The sequence below is a fragment of the Pezoporus occidentalis genome, unplaced genomic scaffold (genome assembly GCF_034315485.1).
Source record: "Pezoporus occidentalis ecotype Australia unplaced genomic scaffold, CSIRO_AGI_Poc_V1 ctg151, whole genome shotgun sequence".
In the NCBI taxonomy this organism is placed as follows: Eukaryota; Metazoa; Chordata; class Aves; order Psittaciformes; family Psittacidae; genus Pezoporus; species Pezoporus occidentalis.
The window spans coordinates 2,332,191-2,356,482 of record NW_026913328.1 but is presented as its reverse complement, the minus strand read 5'-3'; the positions used below and the strand labels follow the sequence as shown (position 1 = coordinate 2,356,482).

The following is a 24,292-nucleotide window of genomic DNA, read 5'->3' as shown; positions in this document are numbered from 1 at the left end:
TGAGGGGCTTCTTGATGGAAAGGGGATTATGTAGATAAAAGGTCCCCAACCCTGCTGCTGAATTTTCTCTGCAATTCACTTACCTAATAAGATTATGGGAACAGATACCAATTTTTTTTGTTGTTGTTTTAAATTTGTTTAATTTAGTCATGATGTTAAATCATTTCCAGAATCCTACATGGAGTATAGTAATTTGAGATGTGCAGAGAATACTAGATGAGTCCTTTTCTAAATACCAAATTTCCTGACCTGTAAAATGGGAATGATGATATTAAGCTACTTTTATCTTTTTTTTAGTTCTGAAATTTGAGAAATTCTGAAGCATTCTATGAAGACTATATACACATAATATTTTCAGTGCATTTACAATGTATTTGTATAAAATAGATAATCTTAATAATAATCTTCCTGATATTATTGCATTGAAGTTGTATTATATTAACTATACTATTAATATATGTTTTAATATCAACACCAAAAAACCTGATGAAAAATGTTTTTAAGATTTCCATTTACTGTTATTCACTTTGTGTCAGGTTTAACACCACTGACAGCAATTTCATAGAGACGTTAATGAATTTTACATGATATTCATGAGAATGAATGCATTTCTCATCAAATAAGATGTACAAGATTCTGGCCAGAAAAGAGTAACTGAGTTTGCAAAAATGTTAAAACGTAGAACATTTCTGTGAGAGAACAATTTGCAGTATGCATGAGAAAAAGCTGATAGCATTTGTTCATATTGTAAATTATATAATTCTTCTCCATGTAGTATACTTCTACTGAAAGAGAAGGAGGGGGAATTTGCCTTGCTTTAATGCCTTTTTCAGGAGTGCTGAACACAGATGGATACATTTGTATCGGTCTAAATTTATGTAGCAATGAAGATAGCACTCTGCTATAAATAAAACTCTGAGCCATTTCAGTCTTCACTGTCATTAAATGCCGGATGAAAAAAACTATTTAATGTTTTCTCATCATAAACAGCTACAATGCAAACTATTTTTATTTCATTTTTGTTTTGTAGAAGCAAATACAGAAACATATTACTGAATTTCATCCTATTTTTGGCAAAATAATGATTTTATTTCTTAATTATAACAAATATTTTTTTTTCTACTTGATTTTCTTTAATATGGTTTCTTTAAATACAGTCTATAGCTGCAAGAACAAACTCAGCCTGATTCAGATGTGTGACATACCACTGAAGTCAACAAAACTGTGTCCGTATGACATGGATTTTTCTTTACGTCTCTGTCTGTCATATATAGTCATGTTGGTATGACTCAGGATGAATAAGCTCTCAGCAGAAGCCTGATTCTGCAAGGTATTGAGCAACCTAAGCTCAAATCAGCTTCAAAGGAAGCACTTATTACCTCCTAACATATCTGTACTAAATACAGTATTTCCTTCTATTTCTCCATAATTAGCCTAGGAAATACTTTGAAAAGCATAAATATTGAGTTTAGTCAAGTGCCAGAGCCAGACCTAGTGATTTTGGATAGAACTCTGAAAAGTTGCATTTGGCTCATTTTTTGGTATTTTGCACCTTTTTTCTCTCCGTTCCCATCTCCCCCATGCACACACGACCAGTTTTGTTTGTGTGATTGTGTCCACTAAATATAAAATGGATCTTAGAGGTCTTTTGGAGGGTAAGACATAGACTTATACTACACACAAAGGCTGAACATATGCATAGTGCACATGTATGCCTCTGTCTCTCAGTGTTTGGTTTTGGGCAGGTGATATTTATACTCCCCGCAATGCTTTCTTTTTGCAAAAGCAGAACCCAGCTGTCTCTAACTGTCATCAGCTTGAAGTAGTCCCTGTCATCATAAAGGAAAATGCTAGCAATAAACTTATTTCCCCTCACCACAACTGAAATGTTCCTCTGCTTTCCCAACCATCCCACATCAGTCAGTGTTCACAGCTGCTATTCCTCCGAGAGCAAAATCTTAAAAGCTTGCCAGGTACATCCAATAGGACTTTACAAATTAATATTTTTCCTGCACAGTGAGTTTCGGAGTGAAACCCACAAAAGTACCAAAGACTTGCTTACAGATATAGATAAGGGAAAGAAGCAGAGTTGGGTTATTTCAGCTTGAGCCAGGAGTGGCAGAGGAGAGAGCACTGTCTCAAGCAGCCTATGTTCTTGAAGCAATGCCTAGACATGACACAAGTGAGCCTGCCTTTGCTTCTTCCACATACTAGGTACTGTCATAAGAGGCAGCAACTTTACAGACCAGTCCAAAATAAACCACATTATATATGCACTGGTAAATATATCTGGGGGTTCTAGAGGAGAATAAATGAACATAACCCTGCTCACTCCTTCCTAGGGTTTTGCAAGATGAGATGCATGCATAAATCAGATTTGCTGAATAAAGGCCTGCTACTGTAATAAAACCATGAATATTAATAACAGGACAAAGCATACAACAAAGAGTCACCAGAAAGTGACACAGTAACAAAAAGGTGGATAAGCTTTACACTCTTCATGGAGTAATTTCTTTGCATTACATAACCCAGTGGAAAATGCTAAAGTGGTTGCTTAAATTCAATCTTTAGTATTGCTTCTCTGCAAAAATAAATGTGATGAATTAAAAAGTAAGACTTGCATGAAGAATAGGACTGCCTGAATTCCTGAGCAAACAGAAAACTAACCCAGAAAGATTTCTTTAAAAAATGATTTACAATTTACTGACCTTATTAATTCTTCTTTAGCAATTTCATTGATTTTTGCCCATCAGCCCTCTGTTTCAAATCATCTTCAAGACTTACAAGGGAGCACACTTCGGTAGTATGCAAATCATTTTTAATGAAAAAGAGCTTCCTGAAGGCAGACAGAGAACTGAAAGGTTTAACTTATCCAGGTGCTAAAACTCATGTGTGCCTAGACTATTTTCATTCACTTCTGAAAAGCAGAAGAGGATTTGGATTGCTAAAACAAGAAGTAAGAGAAGTTAATAAAAATAATTTAGGAAATGGAAGTTCCTGGTCAAAAAGAAAACACCACCAAAAAAAAATAGCTAGTTTTACCATTCAAATCTCCAGGGATAAGATTCTCAAAACAATGTCAGAATAGACACCAAATTGCCACTAATTTTACTAACAGTAAAAGGGTATCAACATCCATTAGCTTCTTGTGAAAAAGAACTAAAAATAAACGTGTTAATCTTTGACACTGAAATCCCAGAACTGCTCCTGACACTCACCTGGAACCAAAGACCACAGATTCATTTAATTAATCCACTTCCTCAGGAAACTTGCTGTTGCTGCTTCACAGTTTAGAGGTAAAATGAGGGGTTGGGGTTCCTACCTAACTTAGGTGACCTGGAGTGCTCTTTGAAGGAGTAGCTCTTTCTCTCTCTCCTTTTTGAATATATAGTTAGAAAGATGAGGCTCCAAGATTTGTATTTAAATTATTTAATGATGGGTTTTATTAGCATGCTCTGGGATTAGCAAGCAACATACAATTCCTAGTCTTTAAAAATGTATTTCTTTAGTCAGATTTTTCTCCTTAATTCCATGAAATAAATATGTTTAATTTTATGTACTTTGTACAGTTATACCAAATTTAGTAGAAATAGAAAATATGAAACTAAAGAATAACCTAATCCTTTTAGGGATCCAAGTATGAAATGAGACCACTCTCGGTTGGGTGTTATTTAATGCACCTTATTACGATATTCCTGAAATTATATAGCAAATCTCAAAAGGATATTTGCAAAATGAACATTTCATATATTAAAATACTGCCTTGGTAATTGGAGAGAGGAGTGGAGATTGCTGTATGATGTTTGTTGTACAAACATTATTGCATCCACTCAACTAATCTTCTGTTGCACTGCATGAACCGAAATCAACAGTCTTTTGGGGATGATCAAACCAGAAAATAAAAAACGTGAGCTAATGCCAGGAAAATACCAACCATCTCCAAGTGAATCAGTTACTTGCCTAGAAAATGCCTATCTGTCATGTTAACAGACCTCTTTTTTCAATTGCAAAAACAAAGGTCAGAAAACAGTGAAGTGAATACTAAGCTGTAGATCCAGAAAGGGCACTGAGCAGCCTCAGCAAGAGGACCTTGTACTCCAGGTACAAAGTGCAAGGTGCAGAATTTGAAGCTCCCCTGTAAATTGTTTTACAGGGGAGCACGTGGGTGAAGCCCTAAGGCAGCTAATGGGGTAAAGATCCACAGAGGATGATTTAGACTTCAGTGCTACTCAGAAAGTGTGTGAGGGAGTCATTAAATATCTCGCTCACCTCTTGAGCCATTCCTGCAATTAAAGGCAGAAACACTAATACTGTATTTACAGAGAGAAGAGACACTTGATCTTTTATAATGACAATAGACTGACTCTTTTGTCTTCTTTGATGATATTACATTCATAAGACACAAGCGGAAGAACTCCCAAAAAAAAAAAAAAAAAAAAGAAGATGTTATAAAGTTATACGAAATGTTATACTGTAACATCAAGCAATGTAATCAGATGTGATGACTGCAGTTCTAAAGAATTCACTGTGAATTCTGATACATAATCTTGAATACTAGTAGATCACACTTCTAAAATAGAGGATTTCTGAAATTTGTGCTAATCTTGGTAAAACAGAATCACACATTAAATAAATCAAACGTCTTAGATTTTTTATTCATTATTCATCAACACACATGCTGGTTTTTAATTTTTTCTTGCTGAACTCATTTATATACATACAAGCTTTCATTTATATATTTAGAAAAGCAAAACTTCAGGCACTTCAGAAATTTAATGCAATTGTTGTTGCAAGAAACAGCTGGCCCTCAGAGGTGCATAATAAAGACAGAATAGTTTTATGAAAAGAAAATAAAAATCTAAAATTATTTTTGTTTCATGCAATTTTAAAAAATATTTAGATCCCATAGATTTTTTTTTTTATATTTGTTTTCATTTGCTTTAAAAAACATTATTGGAAGGTGGATAAGAATACAACTATTAATACAATAAATTTACTCATATTGTCTTCTTTGCCTCTATAATTACGTTGATTATGGGCAGAGATGTTACATACTAGTATTTGGAAGTCTATGGTATTATACCTTATTCTGCCACCTGGTATTTATAGTAGCATTTGTTTCCCTGTGTAGAATCCTCTTTGATTCTCAGAGCCTCACAATATATAAAACTGTTTCTTATTATAAATTCAGAGGGTCAGTTAGCATAATTACGCATAACATGGTATCTATGTGTACGCATTCTTTCTTTAATATGGAGGCGTATTTTGATATTTTATTTTAGTTCTTGTGTTTTCTTTCTTGCTTTTTCTCATCCATACCTCATTTTCAACCATTTCTTAATTTTGCTAGACTATATTAAAAAAAACCTGTTAATACTATTGTTCTTCAACTAATGAAACTCCTGTTTGACCTTTTCTTGCCTTACTCTACTTAAAAAAAAGTGATTTGTTTCCTTTTGAGCAGGATAAGAGACTGGCACCGAGAAATGTGTTGAGGCCATTTATATGCAGATGATCTGCTGTCCTGATTCTTTCAGTAGGTGCCATAAATTAGCATTCAAATTTTGCTACAATTTTGTCAGTTTTTTTTTTTTTATTCATTTCATATGTATTTAATGCCACATCAGCCTCAGTTGTTCTGAAATATGTGCCATATTGTAGCAGCTTTTTAGCTGCCACTGATGATTTTCACATTCCTTTAGTGTGAGGTTTTAATTCTGCTAACACTTTTGTTAATTAAATACATTTCACTTAATGGAATTAAATGCATAGCCTGTCTATTGCTCATTACACTATACAGTCTTTGACTTTGGATTTCAATTTCATCCCTCTTCTATAAAGATTATCCGCCACATTTCAGCCTAACAGGCACTCTATGCTATATAAAAGTGCGGGAAAGCTGTCATTACAACTAAAATACCAGTAATAGTTCCAGTATTTTCTGGAATATTCTGTTTTACTCCTTTTTCTTCTGGCGCTAAATTTGTTTAAAATGCATTTTCTACTATCTCTTTATGTAGGGTTTGAAAGGCTGAACTAGCAAGTTCATCGCCTACAAGCATTATAGGTAAACTTCAAACTATAAAAAGCATCAATTTTTCCATTTTTTGGTACAAGTTATGAAACTACTTTACAGAGTCTTTCCAAACTAAGAAAAGACTCATATGTATCTGTAAGCATACAGAAGAATTAAACTCATACAGAATTTTGTGAATGAAATAGTTTCTCACCAGGTACCAATTTCTTTTTTTTCATAGATTGTACATTTTGTGAAAAATCTCTGGAACATTTGTTTCAATTAATTTTTTCTTGAGATGTGGATTCTCAGCTTCTGAGTGGATTAGTTTGAGTGTGAATTCCACATGCATGCCCTAATATCTCCTTGGCAGGTTAGATTTGAGCTGCCTCCAGGCTGAAACCTGAAGATCGGTTGTTGTTCAGACAGGTTGTTTCTATGGCGGTTTGTTTTGTTTTTTATGAAGATTTTGGCACAAATTAGGGGTGGGGGGGGGAAGAAAAACGTTTGGAAATTGCAGATTTAGTTGTAGAATTCTTTTCTAGCTTTGTTCTGCAGGGTCCAAGACTCGCAAACAGCTGCACTGCTGCTGCATCACATTTCTTCACCTCTACAAAATGAATTACAAGGGAACTAAAGTTTCCTCAGAGCCTTCCTTGGAATCTACTCACTTTGTCAAAACTTCTTCAGTTGAACAAAGCTGCTTTTCTCAATGAAATTACTTCAGCCAGAAGGCTCTGCCTCCTTCAAAGGCTTCATTTAAAGGGTCACCAAGGATCTGATTTCTTCTTCTTTCCTCCTTAGGAAACCAGATCATATGCTCTTCTTTCTGGAATTAATCAGCTCTGACTCTGCCAGAAGTACTTTAGGTAGAACCTTTTGATAATGGTTATTTTGGATATTTGGGGTTTAGTTACAGTTTGTATATAGATTTATGAGTTATGAGAAATCTAGGAGCTCTTATTTTATCCGAATGTGTTTGGTTGCTGTTGATGTTCACATCTGGCCATATTGGAAATGGGAATAAACAAAAATAGCACCAACAGCAATCACATTTGGGCTTTTGCATATTAATCTGACTTTGTAGATACTGAGTCATATCTGCCAGACTCTCCTTTCCAGGATGTAGCAATGTCCTATCAACATGATATCCAGTTGTTAGCGTGTATTTGGCTTTTCTGCCATTACAACCATGATTGGTTCTTTTCTGCTTTTCCATTGTCTAATCAACAGAGAATTGTTAACAGGTTGTACAATTGCAGAGCAAGGATGTTCACGTGGATTTAAATAAAGGGCCCTCTTTCATAAGTGAATCAAAATCAAGCCTCTTGTAAGGTTAAAAAATGTTTTTGAATTTCTTTGTCCATTTTCTCTAATCTTTCCTACATCCTTCACTCTAACTCTGCCTGACTTGCTCTGTGATCTCAGTCATGCTAAAAGATAATATGCTTTTCTTATTCCTTTTGCTCCAGTAATATTTTCCTGCACTCTTGTCTTTTCTCACTAGATTATTTTATTCCTTTCAATGTTCCTTTTCTTTTTCCGAGTTATCTTGGATGGAGGGCCTAACATGCTGTACTGGATGCTAAAATAATTGCTATATCTATGACATAATCTTTCCTTATCAGACATGTTTCAAAATGAAGGGTAGAAGTGGGAAGAATGCACGGTGCATCCACGGACAGCATATTCTGAAGCATGACAGATACACCATTGAATCTGCTCGATTCTTCAGCAACACCAAAGACACTGATTGGCATTAAAAAGGGGGAGGCAGAAGACACATGACAGGTCACCAAGTTCAATGGAATATATTACAGAAACTGGGAACAAAGGGAAGGAATCTCTCGAGTCTATTCTTCTAATTGCATAGGCAACCTGGTGAGATGACTTCTTCAATAAAAGAATCATTCTCCATTAAAATGCAGTTAATTTTAGTGTTTTTTTTTTTACCCCGACTACAGCTATTTGGGGACTGGAAAATTCACGTTTCTGATGGCTGGAATCATCTCTGCATTTCTTATCTAAGCATGAGCTGCTTTTCCTTTGTCAGCCTTATCCTATAGCTTTATATGGCTGTTTTTTCAGCCTGGTGTCTAATAAATACATTTATAGACATCAGCCATATTCTCTTTCAGCTTTTTGCTTAGCCAGACAAAAGCAGTCAAGCATTTCACTCTCCTTCCTAAGTGGTGGCTCTCCAGTCTGCCAGCCACTGCAGTTGCACTTCTCTGCAGTTATTCCAGTTTTAGCATATTTTCTTGACTCCAAGCGACAAAGACTGTGCACAGAATTTCAGATAAGGCCATACTCTCAGGCCTGTGGATGGCATGAATATTTCCCTTTTTATTATTGAAACTATAATGCCATATTTTATGTGTGTGTGTAAAATATTCAGGTACCTATATTTTATGTAATAAAAAAAAAAACAGTGATCCTTTTTGTAATGACTTTGTTTCCTAGCTTAATGAAATTACAGATTTCATATCTCCTCTCTTTATGCCTAGATCTTAAAAAAAGATTGATCCCAAGAATGATTTTTGAGGATTCCTGCTAGTAAACTTCCTGCAGTTTGATGCTATTTCTTTCAATACCACCTGTTGCCATCTACCCATTAAGCAATCTTTTATCCACTTTACAACTCTTCTCCTAATCCCCTGTTTCCTATGTGATACTGTATCATATGCAGCACAGATATAGATAGGATGCATCACAAATCCTTTGTCTAGAAAATCAGTTATCTTATTAAAGAGAGATAACAAATTCACTTGGCACGATCTATCTTTAGTAAATCCTTTTTGTATGTTATCCCATTTTCCATTTACCTCCCTGTCTTCAATTATCTTTCCTTCAAAATTTCTTCTAAAGCTACTGAGGTCAAACTAATGGATTTGTAGCTGCATAGGTCTCCCTTTTAGAAATGGATAATACATTTGCTTTTCTCCAGTCAGCTAGTATCATGCCTGAGCTGCTTCCTACCAAGTTTGGGATTTCATGTTTCCTTTCTTGTCAGAACTGTGGAATGAAGTTTATTTGATACCTCCCCCTGGCCTGAGTGCACTGTGATTCTAGCTTTGCTTAAAGCTTGATAATTTCTATCATGTCTTCTTTCCCATTATTTATCCTGTTTCCTCTCTGGTCAATATTACTGAAAACAGAAACAAAATACTCAGTTTTTAACTGTAGGTAGATTTTCTTTATTTCCATTGACTCCCCCTTGTATTGAAGTCCAATGTTTTATTTGGTCTCTTTTATTTGCATGAAGATTGTTTTGCTGTGTTTCAATATCCCTTGAAAATAGTTGTGCAGTTTGACTATTGACAGTGTTCACTTTACCTTGCATTTTGACCTCTCAAACAGATCTGTCTTTGCTGATATGTCTTTTTTTGCTTTCTCTTGTGCCCTGCATAGCAATAATAACCTTCTTGAAGGTGTTCTTCCTTTTCATGGAATGGCTTGACCGCTTTCCAACGCATTCTCTCCCTCCATCAATCAGCTATACATTCCATAGCTTTAGCACCTTTGATTTAAAGTAATTCCAAGGCTCTTTCACATTCAAAGGCTTGAATAGATCAGTCTTTTTAATTTTAATAAGACTTTCTAGATTATCAAAATTTGCCCTTAGAGCTATAAAATCTTATTTTTACTGATTTTCACATTTCTTTTAAAGGAGCTTAACTCATGATCAGTATTTGGACTACTTTCTGGACCAGTTTTCTCATAGCATCTATATTGCTTATCATAACAAAGACAGCAATAGTTACATCTCTTACTGGCTGTTGGCTTTTTGGTAAACATATGCATTAATTTGTCCCAAACATATTCTGTTTGATGCATGCCATCCTTTCTTATTCCTTTCTAATCTATCAGATTATTAGAAGGTAGCTAAAGAAGTTTACTTATGCTGTCTTTACATCTTTCCTGGGTGGCTTGTGGTCCCAATATATAATTTTACCTTTTCTTTCCTGATCATCCACTCAACCATAGCTTAATTTTCATTGACCAGATTTTCTTCTTGTGTACAGTAAGAAGGGTTGATGATGTAATGAATCTCTACCAAGGCTTCCATGTATTTCTTAAGGTTCTTTTTTTAACTATGTGGATCTCAGTTCCAGTCAGCCAGATATCAATCCCATGAGTCTTAACTTTTTAGGCATTTTCCCCTACCTAAAATGAAATGATTTCATGTAATCATCTTTGATTTATCCCAGTGGGAATTTCATAGTGTCATTTTCCCACTGGGAAGAAAATTTAATTTAAAGAAAAATGATTCTTCCCTATTCCTAGCAAAATCCTTTTTTTCCCTTCCCACCCACATCTCACATCCTCCTTCTTGGGAAATGACCTCGCATCCTGTTCTGTGGAATTGATTTAGTGACAACTTAGTTGTTTAACACAGTCTCCCAGTTCATGTTGGCACTACTTTTATTCTTAGTCCATTTTATCTTCTACTCACAGATGAGACTTCCTTTTGTTTTTACCTTCTCACAGATTTCTCCACCCTTCATACTCCTCTTTGGATCCTAGTCTCCTACAATTTTTGCTGGAATTAACTTTTCCACTTTCTTTCTACCTTCTGTTTTGGTTTTGTCTGCTGTACTTTTTCAGTTTCCCAGATGGCAAGCATATTCTTTAGCTTTGCTCTGTTATCCAGACTGTTCCACTTGCTCTTTTTTGTTGCAGGCTTCCCCGACCCACCAGTCTCCTCTGAGCTATCTCTTATATGACCTCTCTCTCAATAAGTGTCCATAAATCCCCAGTTGCCCATTCAGTTTACTTTTGTTACACCATTTCCTTAAACACACATCTTCATTCAACACTGCCTCCAGGCACATCTTTTCATGAACTTTAGCAGATGACACTTCAGCCGTCCATATCTTTCCAGAGAATAAGACATCCCACAGCTGCTGCATCCAGTTTACATTGTCCCTGAAATTTGTCATGTACCCTCCATGGCTGTCCCAATTCCTTACATTTCCTCTTACGTGTAACTTTAAGGTGAAAATCCCTCTTACTGCTGGATATTTCTTCCTTTTTCTGGGCATCCCTTTTGCTGGTGACATACAGGTTATTGGGACTGAACAGCTGTGCCGTTATCAGCCTGGCACACTGCAGGACTGAGAGGTGTATTGCAGGGTGCAAAGTAATAGGAGCAAATTTGGTTCACAGTCCATCTTTTTCAAAGCTATCTATCAACTGGGAGGCTGCTTTCCACAGCTATCATATACAAGTTAGATATTGTGACTAGTTTCCTGAGTGTCCTGCTGGAGTCAAATTCAGCTGTTATTACCTAGTGAGTGGTCATGGCAAAAAGAACAAGAGAGAAAATTAGAAATACAATTTTGGGTCCAACATACACATAAGATATGACCAAAGAACAGGGCTGAGAAGTTCTGGAGACTGCACAGGTAAAGATAAAATTTAGGTGAGGTTAAATATTATCAGGGTAAATATTCACATACACAGAGTCTTGTTGAAGGATCCCCCCCTCCTTTCATAATAAAATAATCAAAATCCCAAACCTTTTCCAGTGAACCCAGAGCATTTCTCAGAGGAAGCACTTTATGGGGCTCAGGCAGACACCAATAACTGCCATATAGCCTTTATTAGAAAATCCAAATATATTCTCCAGTACTTTGTCCAATATCTATGTAATCATTTATCTGCAGCAAATTTTACTGTAAATGTGATTATTTCCAAGAAGCAATTTCTCATGACTAGATTAAGTACAGTACTTACGATATATTCTGTTCAGATAGAGGCATCATTCTGGAATCTGCATTACAATAAATGGTGGGGTCCTACAAGGAGAACTCCTAGGGCTTTACCCCAGAAATGTGAATCACTAAGAGGAACACAACGGACTCACATTGGACTCTACTTCAACTGCAAATGAGCAAGAGATAGAATTTAGCCCTGGGTGTCTTTGTAGGTGGTTTCATTCTATTGATCTCTGACCATGTTAGCAGAATTTTAGAGCAAGACATGCTTCTTAACAAGACAAAGGTTAAATGTTTTAACTGCTAATATGGGACATTTTGTCTCACCAGATCTTACCAAATAATTATTCTCAAAAAATGTTAATTTCATCCTTTCCTGTTTTCAGCTGGTAATGAAAAGACACATGACCAGCCATTCTACTTTCTGTTCATGATTTTCGGAGTGGAATGGATACATGTAGAGGTTCACAGAATTCTATATTTTGGTGTAAAAATAACTCATTTGAAGTACTCTAAACAAAAGAAACAAAGTTTAGTTAAGGTTCCTCTTGGATTGGATGCAGGTTGAAGAGGGTTGAACATACTCTCGTATTTCTCTAATCAGCTTAAGTACTGCATTTAAATCAAATCAGGAATGTGCAACAAGTAATGTTTGTGGTATTTATGGTAATAAGGGAGAAATTCTGAAGCGGTTGAATGTAAATTTTTTGTATCTCTTTTGTTTTGATAGATTTTAGATAATGTTGAAAATACTGGCTGGAGCACACACCACCATCCTGTTACTCTCCTGCACAGAAGTGCTTTGAATGCTGCCTTCCCTTAACTATTTTAAAGACACCTGCACACTCACAAACAATAAATCTGTCATGGCACACTTGGAAATATCCCATCTCCATTTGTGTAAGTTACTCTGCTCAAAATATTTCTGTGTTTAAAATCATTTAGTGGGGTTTACCAGATTTATAATCATTTGAGGCTTGCAGCATAAAACCCTAGCTGCATGACAGACTGAGTTATTAAGTGTTTATAGAAATCTGATCAAATGGACCATCAGAAGCTGGGGGGGCCGGGGGGGGGGAGACGGGGGGCGGAAAAACCTGTTTTAAACTCGACCATAATGACAGCTTTCCTCGTCTTACAACTGTGACATGAAGAGGGAGCTGTAGCTCTTCTGAGACACAGCGCTGCCTGAACCAGCGTACCCAGCCAAGCGCCCCGATCTCCTCTCCTCTCTCCTTCCTCGCTCTCCTCCGCTCCCCACTCCTTCACTCACTCACTCTTCCTTCTTTTTTTTTTCCCCTTTTTTTTTTCATCCCGCTGCCCCTGTGCCAGTTAATTTAAATGTATCTGTTCAAGTGGAGATAATCCATGCAAATCAGAGGCACTGGCTCTCAGTGCTTGATTCACAAAGAGAACTCAGCTTCAGGAGGTCACTCGTTCACAGCTGCTCCTCCCATTATATTTTTCCCTTATTGCAGAACTGCTGCATGTATACAGTGACTGAAAGGACTCAATTTACTGCAACTGCTGCCTGGTTTTACTTACAACTTTCTTTAAAGGGGGACTTACCTTCTATCTGTCTTACTAAGGTAGGAAGTCTGATTCTTCTAAAGACATGTAATGCCTCCAGTGTTTGCTCATTATCAGATCCCAATATAATGATACATATTGTTGTCAGAATTAGGTCCTGATAGAATTGCGCCAGGTGGTCGATGCTTTTGTTACTTGTGTGTATAGGTGCAACTGTTTAAATGGCTGTTTTAACTGTTTATTTAGCCAGCTATGTATCCCCCCCCCCCCCCCCGGGTTTTCCTTTCTTTTCATTTTCATAATGGCAGGTATGAGCTTAGCACAGCAGCTTTCTAATCTATGAATATACTCTTTAGTCAAGTTTGTATTTTCTTTTAAAATTGTTTTCTAATGTCTATGTAAGTTAATGCAGTGCTCTGTACCCCCCAAAGGAAAACAGTATCAAGAGAGCTTTCTGTCCTGAAACCTTATTAAGGTGCTATCTTTGGAGCAGAACAAACTGTTGAAAGGTTTTAAACAAAAATAAAAAGGTCACCTTTTACTTTGCAGTATTGTAAACAAGGAAACTCCAGGCCTCTCGGCAAATGGGCCTGTCATAAATTTAGACCACAAGATAAACAGACAGTTAATAGAATTGCCAGCAGAAGTGGTGAAATGGAACCCTTACAGTTCTCTGCTAATATCTATTGTTTGGAAATGTTGGACAGGCAGTACTTGCTCTGCAAACAAAGTGCAACTCAGACACAACTGTTTGAATGTGATTCTTAAAAACTCCTTAAGAAAAGGAAAGTCAGGCATTCCTTCATTAATTACATGCTAACTTTGAGCATACATCACATGAAATATTGAATTAATGCATCTGACAGCACACACTGGTTTTATGAAAGCCAACAGTAAATCTTGCATTTTTTAATGTATATTTCTTTGCAGTTGTAAGAATTTAGGGATGCAAATGATTAAAATAAGTATAAAAAACAACTTTGTATGTGTTAAATCACAGATACTGGATTTGAAGTATAATGTATCAAAAAAAAAATAGAATTATTCTGACTTACACTTGTCCCACAGTAAAGTTCTTGTTTGTTGTCTTGCATAGCTGGAGTTAAGAAATTACAATGATTACATTTGGAGCCACCCTTCTTTTGTATAGACTTACTATCCAACACACTCAAGTTAATCAAATAACAGTTCTGTGAAGCTTTAGACAGAGTTTAAAATCAGAATTTAGTTGGCCAGTCAGGACAGAGAGGCATAGATACTCCCAAACATACACTGTCTAATTTCCTCAAGAACACTTGGGATATACGTTTTCTGTTTTTCCTTTCTGGATTAGATATTTTTAATTAGCATACTTCATGAAAGAGTACTTGCTCACTATATTAAGTATCTCAGTGCCTAAAATGTGCACCTTTTCTCTTTGATGTAGAGTCTGGTTTTTGAAATAAATGTATTCTGGAGTACAGTACAAACCTAGAGAGCCTTGTCATTGTTAGCATAAAGAAGACATCTACACAAGTATTACTGTGCAGAGGGCAATCTTTCTTTCTCTGGCATTTGTTAGGTTACTGTACATAGAATTTAGCAGATAAATATATTTTGCTTCATGGCATTTTGGAGATCCTATTGGTATGCAGGTTACCCTGTGAGGATGGCAACTGAAAAAAGAAATATGTTTTATAGCAGTGTGTAATAAAAGCCCTTCACAATGATGTAAGTGGAGTCTGACCTTTCTTTCTTATCCTGTAATTAGAATTTTTATTAACTCTTTCAAGTGCAGAGTTTTTTGAGTAAATTAATGTTACTTAGGGAGAACAAGCATGTATTTTTGATCTATGAGTTTTAAAAGTATGATTTTAGAATCCTTTTACACAGGGAAAAAAAAATATATTCTACACAGCAACTTGCTCCACACAAAGCAATTTTGATTTATAGAAAAGAGAGATTTGATACAGCATCCTGCCTCCCCCAGAAGAAAGAAAAGGAAAAAAATTAAGGGAAGAAGGGGAAGCATTTCTAAAAAAGACTTCTTTCATTTTGTGAAAGAGAAGGGAATAGATTTGAGAGATGAGAGCTGAACTTAAGGAAAGACATTAAGGATCTTTTGTCTGAATCTCTGGCCAGGATAAAGTTGGGAAGTAAAGGTGATCCCTGTGGAGTTTAGCAATATACAGAGATGAGATTAGATGACTCACCACTGGAGATACGAAAAAGCGGAAAAAAGGCCTTTCCAAGGAAGATTTTTTGTAAGTGGATTAAAATATTGTTGCAGCAGACAGTTATTTCCTACTTCCTTTCCACCTTTTACCCAATGACCAATGTCTTAGAGGGACAAAAGTGTTCCTTTGTGAGTCATCAGAAGCATTTCATGCAGTTACTTCCAAATAATCTAGTCGTAGGTTCACCAGGTTTACCTGATGTAACTCAGTTAATTCCTTGATATACTGAAATAAGTAAGACAAAATCAAGTGTTTATATTATTGAGGCCTCTGAATGTATTTTCAGTAAACTCTCAAAGGAGTGAACCTTTGTGTTTATTTTCAGGCTGGTTCATGCTATAAAGTTTTCTAAACAAGATTGTCAGTGTTCTGTGTCCAGTTGCTTTTTTCTATTGGTGTGGTTCCTTCCTCTGCCTCTGCAAACTTGGCATTGCTATAGTAACTCAGTCAAACATCTCTTCAAGATAAGTTACCTGATAGTCCACTGTAGTGTGCCTTGCAGCAGAATCTATAGGATGCAGTAAACCTTGTAGCTGTGTATAATGCAGGGCTCTTACTCCCATCAGACTTTTTGCTGATTTTACAGAACACACTTAAAAAGATAAATTATCATCTTAAAAGGATAATGTAGAGATTGTTAATAAGTTCCATTCAACTTCTTAAAGGCCTTAGCTGTTTTCAGCTCTAAGCAGGTATATTTGCTGAACTATACCTTAAAAATATTCTAGTGAAGGAAGAAAATTTGGGAATCCTAAAAAGTACTAAAGGCTTTAAGTACAGCTATAAATAGGAAATCTAACTGTCAACAAAGTTCTCGGTCAATGATTTGTCATTAGTATTTTCTATAATTGCATAGAAAGAATATGTTCCCCACAGCTTCTCATAAAATTATGTACAAAATTATATTCTCTTTTCTTATCATTTCTGTGTACTGTAGATTATTAAAATGTAATGTTGCAGAGTACAGACCTTGCAATTCTTTTCAGATAAAGCGTGCTCATACCTCTAGGGGTTAAAAGCTGAATCAGATCCATAACTTGCCTACTGACAGCCTTTGAAGTTGTTCTTTATTTATTTATTTATTTTAGTCTAAAGGTTTAGATTGACATCCTTTTATATGTTTGGAATTCTTCAGCAGATGTAAAATGCTTGGTAATGACTGAAATTAACCTGAGGCTTTATGTATCTGTCTTCCCCAGAAACTGCACTGAAGCTTTAGTAACAGTTGAGAATTTTGTGCAAACAACTATTCTCATGAGAACATTTCATTCGTACTCCGTTTATAATTTCTAGAGGTGTTTTAAGTCAACTTGGACCCTTTTGCCTCTCTCTCTCTCCCCAGTGCCTTTTCTGGGGAGTCTACATGAAAATTTTCACTGATGAAATGCACCAAAAAAGAGGCAGATAAAAAGAAAATAAGTGGAGTGGAAATGAATCTTTAAATGGCAAGTCTGTGAAACATTGAACATGGTTATCTGACATTATGTCACAGAGTGTTATCTCTTGAGGAGAAATGAGCAAGAGCAGTCCACACAGGAAAAGTAATAGTTGCTTTACTTCTGTCTGTTTATTTGGGATAGCTTGAACTGTCTTCCACTTTTTTATTTCTCTCAGTGTGAAAAGATTAACTATTAGAAATGCAGCCAGTAGGCATCTGACTCAAAAGCAATGCTCACTTGACCTTTGGATAAAAAATATCTAATGCAAACAAAAATCCAAGCAACCTCAAACATCACTGTGTACAGAAATATAAAGAATGAGGGTCAGTAGAAATGCAGCACTTTTAGAAGTAAAATAAACCACTGAAATCATTTGGTTAGATTAGCATTTCTTTCTCCATTCTACATGAGAGTATGAGATGCTGAGTTTTTGTCCAGTGTACCTGAGGCAAAAGATCTGTGGTAAAATTTTACATTAGTTTTAACAACTACAACTGAAATTTTAGGGAGAGGAATAAAGGGATAAAGGAAGGTAAGAGATGCTAAACCAACACATACATATTTCTCAAAGGTTAAGTTTTGTAAGAGACAAAGAGTATGTAGGAATTTAGACATATTTAAAGTCTTTGTGATCCTGCCACTTCTTTAAAGGTTACATTTGTCACTTAAGGGACTTCATCCCTCCCACTGTATTAATTCTGCCAGTTTGGGGGGGGAGGAGAGGTTAACCTCGGGGAGAATGTGACATGAAAATGCATGAGTGTGAATGGATAAACATCCCTCAGTAACTAGCCACTATTCTTTACTTCTCTTCCTATGAAGTTATGAAAGAAGAAAGCAGGAGACAAAATGCATCCCATGTGAGACAAAGGACTGAAAGAGGGATGAAAGTTCTGTCTCTGGAGAAATAAAGCTAGTCACAACAGGCCACTGGAGCCAGCACTTTGATATCTGACTTGCCCCTACAGAACAGTCTAAGTCTATGACTTAGAAACTGCACTCTGATGAAGAGGATAAAAAACTTGTCAAAGTCAAGCAACAGCTCCCACGTAATTTCTTTTACCTACTCTTTGCACTGGGTACATAAGATGAATTCATAGAACAGTAATAGTAAAATGTTAATTGGCAACCTAAAATCTAAAAAAGGAAAGAAATTTCAGAATTTTCCCCAGTGAACCTGAGGATATATAATTCCCATCAGCTTTACAACTGAGGCAAGAATAGTTTACTTGGATTATATACAGGAGGTATAATAAGCTTCTCTTACTAAAATGTCATTGTCCATGTTGAGTACTAACTTGATCACTGCAGAAACAGAGCTGAAGGAATAGACCGCTTGGAAGGCAGGGATCCACAGGGACCCTATGCATAAGTGACCTTGTTCAACGTTTCCTGCAGGTCATGGAACTGGTCTGTGATGAGCTTTTCCATTGTTTAAGTAACTTCTGCACTTCCTGTCCAGTGAGTTATGTGTAACCTGGCGCCTCCTTTTTCAGGGGAGGGATCCACAGAGATATGCCTGAAAGTTAAAGAAATGTTGAGCTTGCCAAAAAGTTATACAGGCTATGCTTGATATCACTGATCTCCCAAAGTCCTCCTGGCAGCCTCAAAAATGTAAGTGGGAAAATCAGAAAAGTTTCACCGATGTGCTTTATGTGGCTGTTTTTTACATGGAGCAGGAAGGACAGACAGACACAGAAGAGTATTGAGGTAATATGAGGGACAGACAAGGACATTATAACAGGCTGCTTAAAAGTACAGGACATGATCTACAGCCAGAACATTGGATTCAATTTATTTAAAGTTACATTAATAGATTATGAAAAAACAAATACAATATAGCATTTCTGGGGACCTTCCCTGTCTTGGTTGGCATGTATCTTTTCTCTAATGTTCCAGTCTCTCCCTTGGGCTTCCCTCTATCCCCCCAAAAATCCAACAAAAGTGTACCATGAAACAGGTTTAATTTTCTACAAAAGATTATACTAAGTGCGCTTTTAATGTAATGATGTCAGCGGCAGATGATAACATGTATTAGGTAGTGAAAACTGCTGATTATCTGTCAGGATAAATCTGTTTATTTCAGAAATAGCAGTCTGACAACCCCCTGTTGTTAATCATGAAAGTACATGCTAATGCCAGGTACTGTTTGGTTGGAGTCTCTTAGACGAATGTGTTTGTTACATTTTTGGTTTGATGCTCTTTACATAGAGTTTTGGAAATTTTCTGTAAATATATGTATATTTAATATTTTTTTTTAAGAGAGTGGGTAGAGCAGAACCACTGATCTATCACTTAGGTTTGCAGCAATTAAGAGGAAGGAATGACTTGTGAAGAGAGAGATTGGATTATAGGATTGCACAATGGTTGAGACTGTGCCCATTGCTGGGTTCATCTTTAGCAATTTCAGTTCAGACCCATTAGTGATGAATATAAAAAAAGCCAAAGAAAACTTAGCGAGTTCTTTCTTTTTCCCTGGGAGTTACTCCTCTTATGTTTGTTTATTTGTTTTTCAGCATTTGCTGCAGTTCCTAATTATATCCTGAATTAAAAAAAAAGAGATCACCAGATGAACCAGCCAGCTTTTATAATGTTGAAAATTTGACCAAGCTTTTGTGTTGTAGAAAATAAATATTATGTATTTTTAGTGAAACATAAATGGAATACTGAGGTATAGTCTGCCACATCTTAGGTGAAGAGGTATTTTGTCTGATTTTATTGCATTTTGAGCATTTCATGAATGCTGTAAAATGCTGAATAGCATAACAAAAATTGATATTTATATTGACATTTCAGGATTCTAAATAGAAGCTGAGAAAATCTAAGCAAAATTCAGTACCTCCACAGCTGTGCTTCCAAATGCATCTGAGTTCTGGCTAATTCACTTTTTCTCCCCACATACCCTCAATTGGCCCTAATATAAACATCTCTCTCTAAAGCAATTTCTCCCCGGAAGATTATGCACATCTTCATCTTAATTCAGAATTTACATGTGTACTTTGCATATTTTTGCATCAGTATGTGTGTTTTAAATTAGATAAAGGTCACTGTCATTCATAATCAAGAAGAAGGTGTATAAAAGGTCAGGATTCAATAAAAAAAACTGATTAGATTGTAGAGGTTTGTTCATATGATTCAGTATATCATTGGATAAGTGGAAATCATGAGTCAACAAATTAACCTTGGTATAATGGGTTACTTGCTTCAGTAGGATCAGAAACAAGATTCACAGGTTTTTTTTCCAATGTACTCCTTGTTTGTCTCCGTAATAAGAAGAAATACCATAGTGTTGATAGTTACACAGCTGAGTCTTTTTATAATTTAATTTGTCTTAAAATGCAATGCAAATGACAATTCTTGTGTTAAAAAAGGAAAAGGAATTGAGGTACCAAATACATTGCCTATAAATAATGTTGAAATGAAAATTATCCACTGTAAAAATAAGTTTATTTAAAATAATGGCCAGTATTTTTCATATAGGCTTTAGTTTAAGCATATTAAAGAACCTGTGATGAGTCAGCTTTTGAGGTCTAGTGTCAGAAGGAGATCCAGGATGCAAGTGAGCATGAAATAAGAGCAAAGATAAACTCACACTTCACCTATTGGTTCTGTCACAAACCTTCCACATTTTCTTGGGTAAACCACCTACCTTGACTATGCCTCTACTTCCATCTGCAAAAAAAGAAAAATAGTAACAGGGCTTATATTGCAGAAATGTTTCTGTTTCTGCAGACATGGTTTTACCAGAAGGGCAAAGGAGATTTTAGGATTTCCACCACTGCCCCTCTCATTACATTATATTAGTGCTTCCTTACTGCAGTCAGAGTATCAGGGCTGTGGATCTGTGTGCTTGAAAACATCTGAGGATTCTTCAGTAATATTCTCCAGGGTAGATGATAAATATAATCTGTCCTGGAAGCGGAAGGAATCCATATTTACAAAATAATCTGGCCCAGGAAAAAAAAAAAAAAGCATAATTTATACAAAACAGTACTACTATTTCTCAATTTCAGATTGTACAAACTCAGTGCAGTTTTTATGACTCCACCATAAGATTTTCCAAACAGAATTTTGTGGTGGTTTGGGATGTTTGGGATTGGTTTTGAGGTGGGATTTTGTTCACTGGAAGATGTTGCAACTATTTCATCCTGTTCCATAAGAGAAAAATCTATTAGAAAAGCAACTTTACAATTAAAATATACATGTCAGTGTTTCGGACATTGTGTATTTCTTTAAGCTTTCTTCACGTCTGTGTAGAATAAATATCAAGTTACTACTTGTTCATTTTTTTTCCCTTGGGCAGTATTCTGTACCTATTAAATCCTAAGTATGAAAGAAAATTAGACTTGCCTGTTACCACTACAAACTTACACCCAGTGGTTTTCAAATAACATGTAGGTAATCTCTCTTCTGTAAACAGAGACTTGGGGTTGCTCATAATTAAAGCTGCAAGCATCACAGTTTAAACTGATTCTTTTCTGATGTTCATATGCCTCATTCTCTCCCAAAATGTAATGGGAAGAAAACACACTGAACCATGGTAGACCTTCCTTATTTATGATTTTTTTTTAAATTATTTCATCCAGTTTTGGTATAGCTATAGCATTAGTCTATTATTGCATATTTCCAAGGTCAGTTGGGTATGAGCAGGACTTACAGATGAGGCTTTAGTAAGTGAGATTATAGTATCTGTTCTTGATTGTTAAAAGGATCTAACAACCCTTTGTAATAACTGGCCTTAGCTTACTGTAAGTCCCAGCTTCTACCTCTTCTCTGTTTCATAGGTTTATTAGCTTGAGTTGTTTGACTAGTGCCCACCCTACAGAGTTCTGCTGCAGGCAAACTCCCGATGCATGCTGGCCTTGGAAGTACCAGGCTACAGAACCAACATGGGAGAACATGGAGAGTGTGCATCCATGGAGGGTGCACATAAATTAGGATTGCACACTTAAATCATATCAACTTGTCCTCCCAAAACACTGAGCTTTGGTCCACATCCAGAAACAGCCTTGTTCCTTTGGATATCGCCAAGCTAGAGGATGTGTTTCAGGAGTGCCCTTGATGGGATTTGACTAGTCTCAAGCATTCAGAGCACACGACCCAGATAGAACTTGCCCAAATTAATACGTCATGAAATGCATGACATGTATGTTGGGTTCTCAGTGTCTGACAATTCTCACTACAAACTGACTTCTGTTGAGGGCAGTACTCAGTAAGTTAGACATATCCTGAGACATATCTCCATAGAGAGCTGGTACTAGACAGAATTCACCAGCTCTAACCCTTATTTTGATTTTAGGGAGTCAGTGTGTCAAAGTCTTCTTGCATCTTGCTGCAGTCATAATATAAAAGGGACCTTTGGCCACTTCATCAAAGCTAGGAAATCATATGGATCAAGGAACATCCCTTCTGTACTGTGGCCATCTCTTGTGACTGAGAGCTGATGAAGAAGATGCTCCTCATAGCCTCTCTTCTCTCAATATTATGTGCACGTAACAACCAGAATTAGGTCCTATGTACATAGAAAGAAAAATTCCTCATACTCCTTTGAAGCAGAGGAATTGATCTTAAGACACCGAACAGGACAACCTGGTGCATAACTTCTTAGAGCGCAAAGAAAGCTAAACCATAATTTCATAGATGATAACACAGCCAGGTTTATGAGGGTTTTCTCAGTAACGTGGTAGGTCACATGCAAGTAGGTAAGAGGAGCAGTGTATGTAAAGTAACCAGACTTTCAGTGTCTTCTCCCTGAAACAGTGTTGTATCAGCTATTTTTGCAGTTAAGTTGCTCTGGGAAAAAAGGACATTTGTCTTGCAGTATCTCATCCAAATCTTTGGGTTATGGTAACACGCAATAGTATCTGCCCACACCAACTTCCTTCAGCTGTATAGATCTATCACTTTGTGTTTCATTTAGCCCATAGTGTCTGTGCTGGAATTTCTGTGAAGACAAGGTGTTGGAAACCAAGAATCTCCTAGTTCTGACACTGGTTTGTAAGCTACCTTTGGAAAAATCACCTAGGTGAATTTTTCCAAACTTAAAGTTGTGAATTTAAATTTCATGTTTAAGCATCTAAATTAGTGGTCTGATTTTAATGTGTGCTGACACTCACATTTTCAATCAACTTCAAAGGGAGTTGTGAGCGCTCAGAAGTCTAAACCTATGAAAATCAAGCCAGTTAAGACACTCAAACTTGAAAGGTTTCTCCCATACCATTATTGTTATTTGCATTACTTTAACTTGAAACCCTAGTTACAGGACTAAAGTGCTAGGCATTGTATTTTGTATCTCTTTTTTTTTTTTTTTTCTCATTTCTTTATATATAAAACCTGGCACACAAGGATGTTGTGATGATTGTTTGGTTAATATTTGTCTACAGCTTTGAAAAATAAATGCTCTATAAACACAATATAATTATTCATGGAAGAAAATGGTATGCCTACTGTTCATTCCTTTTTGAAATAAGTTCATTGGATTTTGAATCTGTCCTTAGAAAACAGAGCTGATACTGCATGTGGGATATATATGATAAAATATAAGGGCCAAATTCATAATCTGCTGCTAAAGTATATGCAATACCTGTAGTAGTTTGATCAGTAAAGAGAAATATTTATATGCTGTGTTTAATTTGAACAGAAACCCACAACATTTAACAACCTTTACATAATCCTCAGAGAAAATAAGTAGGGTGATGAACCACAAAGCTTCCTTTAGAAACTTTTGTCTTGTCCATGCCTCTATTTTAGTTACGCTGATCCCTTACTAGCAAACAGTAGACTCTTTGTAACTGGGATCTACATAAAGCTTGTTTTTTTCCATGTGGATTCAATAACTAAGCCTCTTGGAACAGCTTTGATGAAACCATCTTCTTTCGTAGAATGCAATTCCAGCAGTGCTGATAAATTCCACAAACTGGTGTCAATTTAACCCATGTTTTCTTTAGAAACAAAACCAGGAAGGAAACTGGTAACATATTGGTGTTTTCAGAGCAAACCTGGTATAGAAATGATTTTTGTTATATGTTTTCGATACCACAATCTTACACAACCCAAAATTAAACATTTTCATTTTGTGAAAATATTTTGCTTAAAAAAAAATGGGTTTCACTCACAAATAATAAAGAAGTAGTTCAAAGATCATTTTTAGTTTAGAACTTTTTAAATACTGAAATGTCCCATGGATCATTTTCCTATCTCTGAAAAGCTAATGAGGTCAGTAGCAGTGTTCCCATTGACTTCAGTAACATAGCACAGTTGCTACATCTGAGGAAATGCAGTCATGATCTACCTGAGTTTTTGTAGGTCTGAATGCAACAAAATGCATATATATAATCCACCAGATCCCTAGTCTAAGATTAAAACAATATC

At 36.1% G+C, this 24,292-nt stretch overlaps 1 long non-coding RNA gene across 3 annotated transcripts in view; it reads left to right on the top strand.

The window, feature by feature from the left end:
• Positions 1-13,025: 13,025 nt before the first annotated feature.
• The window catches only part of LOC134159846 (uncharacterized), a 189,918-nt gene continuing 178,651 nt past the window's right edge, over positions 13,026-24,292 (top strand). For all 3 annotated transcript variants that reach the window (XR_009963321.1, XR_009963322.1, XR_009963323.1), the window contains exon 1: positions 13,026-13,325. This is a non-coding gene — a long non-coding RNA (uncharacterized LOC134159846). The remainder of the gene's footprint in view (positions 13,326-24,292) is intronic.